A 5139-nucleotide genomic window follows, 5' to 3' on the forward strand; every position below is an offset into this window, starting at 1 on the left:
GGCTGAGCACGGGCCCGCGCACTGCGGGTGCTCCGGGACGGGGCTGCCGCCCCACTTGGGAGGCCGAGCCTTCCTTCTGGGACAGACAGGCCTGCATCTGGGGTAAAATCCCGGCCTGCTTGCGGCCTCAGACTCGTGGGGAGTCTGGTCCTCTCCTTGCGTGGAAGGGGGCTCTTTCCGGAGCACACCTTCGCGGCTGGGCTGTGTTAAAAGAGCATTTCTCCCCACCTTCGGGGTGCTTTGAAACCCTGGCCAGCGGTCACCCCCTCCTGCACAGTGGCCCACCGCGGTCAGCAGCTGACGGCAGCCTGAGGCGGGGAGGTTGCCCCCTGCAGACCCGTGTCCCTGGGCAAGAGGGGGCACAGGGGCCAGCCTCACCTGCGGTTTCCATGGCGACCACAGAAGCCCCCAGAGAGGGCGACCTCAGCATCCCTCCTGACTCCTTAGAAACCGCGCTGGCCGTGCAGCCACTGTGGACACGGGCCACGAGCCCCGCCTACTGTCAGCCTGGTGGAGGAGGGCCGCCAGTCACAGCCGCCGTGGCCTGTCTCCACGGGTGCAGGCTGCCTGCTGTTGTGCAGAAGGCCAGAGAGGCCGGCCAGAGGCCAGCCCTAGGGCGCACGGAGACCATCCTGCCCGCTCAGAGCACATCCGTAGGAGACAGAATTTTCTGGATGCTGCGCTGATGTGGGGCCCCTGTGGTCTTATGAGGGGGTGTGGCTTTCCAGAGGCCGCAGTGGGGACACATGCCCGCTCTTTGCTGGCGCAGACAGCGGTGGCCCGGGGACGCGGCCCCTGCAGACCAGGGGCCAGCGAGCGAGGCCAGCTGCCCCGGGCTGGGACGACCCGCGGCCTGCACGAGAGCCGGAGCCGCGGCGGCCCTGGGGCGCTCTGCTGTACCGGCACCTCGGACCGCGCCCCCCTTGCGGCCATCTCGCGGGCGCGGCCCCTCCCCGCCCTTCGCAGGGGCCTGCCGGGTTTTATGTTGCCGCCGCCGACTAACCGCGCAGCCCAGCTCTTAAAGATGGGCTGATTGATGGGAAGAAATAAAAACAATCCGAGGGGTAATAACAAACAGATTGCAGAGCCGCCGGCGGCTGGGTGCTGGCCGTGGCTCCTGGGGGCACACACAGCGCCCGCACCCCGCTGGGGGCTGCCCCCCTCCTCAGGTCTCGCCTCTCCTGTTTCTTCTCCAAACAATACCAGAGAGAAGATAATCCGCGAACAGGGCTTCGGTGCGTGCGTTGGCTCAGGGCGGAGGGAGAGCGGGAGGAGCGCGGTGCGGATTATTATTCCGAGCAGCGCGCTGTCAGAGCGACCCGCGAAGAGCGGAGCTGGCGAATCTTCCTGGGGCCCTGTCCTGTGTGTGAGTGGTATCCATCTGTCAGCTGTCACTGCCAGCGAGACACACACAGGCTGTCACTTCTCGTCACCCAGCCCTTGTGAGTCCCGTGCAGCTGCCGCTCACGCTGTCCTCCGAGCGGCGGGCGGCGCAGGGACCGCGGCTGGCCGGGCACACGCAGGAGAGCTGGCCGCGGGCAGCCGGGCGTCTCCCGCCCGCACGGGCCGCCTGTGCTTCTTCAACTAAAAAGAGAATCGCGTTACCAAAACAAGTCCTGGAAGGAAACGCAGCTCGCGCTTCTGGGGAGGACCCGCCGGCGGGGTTCTGGCCCCGGAGACCGGCGGCCCGCAGAATTCACGGGCGGCAACGAATCTGCTCGCTGGAGGCTGCGGGATGTTTCCTAAATCCGCAGCATGTAAGGGCACATACGTGTTTTCCGTCCCCCCAATAAATGGCACCGCTACAGAGGTCGGCGCAGCATGGAAGTGGCTTAATGAAACAGATGCTTGCTGCGTGCTGGTCAGCCACGGTGGGCATCCCCCACCGGGCCAGCCGCGCCACAGTGCCGGAAGATCTGGGCTCGCTCCGACATGGAAACACTCTATTAATCATCACTCTGGTATTTCATTAGCCACTTCCACATGTTTATTTATAGGGTGACTTGGGCTTAATTGATTTATTTTGAGCCAGCCGCGGCTCTGGGTTTGTGGCCCTGGTCTGCAGGAGACACCGCGGGGCGCCTGCCGGCGTCACCCTCCTCGCCCCGGGGCCCCTTCTGGCAGGTCCCCCGGGCGCTTGTGCTGGCACTTCCATGGCCCGACACAGCCCTGGCTGAAAAGGAATTCAGAGGTCGTGGGTTTCCATGCAGGAGATTCTTACTAAAGCACAGAGCTCTAAGGGATTTCTTGGGAAAGTGAAGACTCCATTGACACGAGCCACTGAGATAGTGAAAAGGGAGATGCAGTGGGACGGGCCGGGGAGAAGGGGCCCTGGGGAGCGCCTGGGAGCTTGGAGATCTGGGGAGCACGGGGAGGTCGGGGAGAACAGGGAGCACAGGGAGAACAGGGCAGCTCAGGGAGGTGGGGAGCACAGGGAGAACAGGGGAGCTCAGGGAGGTGGGGAGCACAGGGAGGTCGGGGAGAACAGGGAGCACAGGGAGACAGGGGAGCTCGAGGAGCACAGGGAGCTCAGGGAGCTCGGGGAGCTGGGGAGCACGGGGAGCTCAGGGAACATGGGGAGCACGGGAAGCTGGGGAGCTCGGGGAGCACAGGGGAGCACAAGGAGCTGGGGAGCTCAGGGAGCACGGGGAGCACGGGAAGCTGGGGAGCACGGGAAGCTGGGAAGCACAGGGAGCTCGGGAGCTGGGGATCTTGGGGAGCACAGGGAGCTCGGGGAGCTGGGGATCTTGGGGAGCACAGGGAGCTCGGGAGCTGGGGACCTTGGGGAGCACAGGGAGCTCGGGGAGCTGGGGAGCTCGAGGAGCATGGGGAGCACAGGGAGTTGGGGAGCACAGGGGAGCACGGAGAGCACAGGGAGGGGCACAGTGGCAGTAGCTGGGGACAGCACCACGGCTGAGCCACAGTGGTGACAGCCCGGGTGACAGCCCGGGTGACAGGGCGCCTGCACCCGAGAAGCCACTTGATGCTCCAGCGGGGCGGGCAGAGCGGGGGAGGGGAGGAGCTGCCCTCCGCCGCCTCAGGCCCAGGGGACACGGAGCCGCCCGCGGTAGGCGCGGTCCTGTTGCCCAGCGGGCGGGGCTGGCCTCGGGCCTTGGGGCGGCACCTGCAGCCAGAGTGGCTGGGGCGGAGGACGCGGCTGGCGGGAGGCTGGAGCTGCCTGGCAGCCGGCGGTCGGGATGCACGGAGGGGAGGAAGGGGATTTAGACGAGAACTGCACATGGGCTGCGCCCAGATCTCGGGGTGCTGAGCTCCAGGCATAGAAAGGGGGCGGCGGGGAGGTGGGCGCGTCGGGGCAGGGAAAGTCCCAGAGGCGGCCTTGGCCTCCGCCTGCAGGGCCTGGAGCGTGCGAGGGCCCGGCCCTGCCAGCGCGAAGCCCACACCGGGCGGCCACAGAGTGGACGCCACAGCCTGGCGCGCTGGGCGGGGCCGGGGTGACCCCACGCAGCTCCCCTCGACGGCCAGGGGCTCCCAGGCCCGCTCAGAGGGAAGGCGCTGGGCAGACTGGCGTGGCTGAAGGCCCTGCGCCCCAGGGGTCGGTGCGGGCTGCGGCAGCGGGCCGGCAGGGCCAGCGCTGCTGACCTTCCGGTACTCGGTTCCCAGAGTCGGCTCTTCAAACCCAAATGGGTGAAGAAAGATAAGGCGAGGAGACTGAGCCAAAGGCGTGTCACCCCCCACCTGGAGCCCGGGGGGTCCCCAAAGCCACTGCTCTGCCTCCCCCAGCCGCTCACAGGAGCACTCACAGGTTTCCAAGCCGCCTGTGAGGGTGCTCCTTCGCGCGGGACGCAGGGGGGCTCTGCAGAGGTGGGGCGGGGTGTCGCTGACAAGCAAGAGGCGCGGTTTGCAAACCGGCTAGTCTCAGGCACGGCCGCTCCCCGGCAGACGGGTCCCAAGCCCCGTTTCCCCCCGGGGCGTGAAGACAGCGCGCCTTGGCCGGCAGGGGCTGGCTTCGCGGGGACCTCCCTGAGCCCGGGCCCTGTCCACCACCCTGGACTCAGCCGCAGCGCGTGGGAGGCCTCCTCGCCGCCACACTCTGCCTTCTGCCTCCCTCCCTGCCTTCCAGCTGCCCCCGGGGGGCAGGCCCTCCCTAACTCAGGCCCCCCAGGACCGAGATCCTGTGGCCTGGAGGCGGCTCTGCTCCACGAGCCCACGCGGCCGCGGGCGCTGAGCACCGGCACACTGCGGAGCAGAGGCCGACGGCCTCCGGCTCCCGGAGCCGGTTTGTAGCCGGCCGCACAGTCCGCAGACAGCCTTTGAGTCCTAAGACGCCGGAACGCGACAGCCGGCGGCACACTGGGAGAAGAATGAGCCCCGAGCCCCGAACCGGCGAGGCGCAAGCCGGAAAGGCAAAGGCCGCACAATGTGCGTGTGTACGGACACTTGCACCTGCGAAATGTCACTGAAGGCCAAACTGCTAACAGGTGGGCCCAGAGTGGGAGCACTGCAGCTTGGGGAGCTCGGCGGCCTCTGAGAATCAGGCCTCGGCACCACACACCAGACAACCAAGTCGCAGAGAGCCTCTTCAGGTGACACCCTGCTCTGACCCCGCGCGGCTGACCGCGTCTCTCCGGGAGAGGGGCCAGTGGGGTCATCACGGCCGCCCCAACCACGCCGAGGCTGCGCATTACTTCTGTGCGTCCGAATTCCACACGCACCGGTTGGCCTGCGGAGCTACAAGAAATCCAGGGGGGAGCGCAGAGCCCGTGGGGTGCAGCCCCCCAGGCTCCCCGAGGGGGGCTCCTCCGCCCAGGCTGCTGGGGCACCTTCCCCTGCCCGGCCGCCCTGCTGCCGCCCCTGGAGCCGCCCTCTCCCCACGGCGCGCTGTGAACAGCTGTGCGTGCCTGTCTGTGCGCGCGTCTGCGTGTGCGGGTCTGCGTGTGTCTGCGTGTGTCTGTGTGTGCGTGTCTCTGTGTGTCTGCGTGTGCGGGTCTGTGTGTGCCTGCGTGTGCCTGTCTGTGTGTGCCTGTCTGTGCGCGCGTCTGCGTGTGCGGGTCTATGTGTGTCTGCGTGTGTCTGCGTGTGCGCATCTGTGCGTGTCTGCGTGTGTCTCTGTGTGTCTGCGTGTGCGCGTCTGTGTGCGTCTGTGCGTGCCTGTCTGTGTGTGCGTGTCTGTGTGTGCGC

The sequence above is a fragment of the Condylura cristata genome, unplaced genomic scaffold (genome assembly GCF_000260355.1).
Source record: "Condylura cristata isolate star-nosed mole 26May11 unplaced genomic scaffold, ConCri1.0 scaffold00016, whole genome shotgun sequence".
Taxonomy (NCBI): domain Eukaryota; kingdom Metazoa; phylum Chordata; class Mammalia; order Eulipotyphla; family Talpidae; genus Condylura; species Condylura cristata.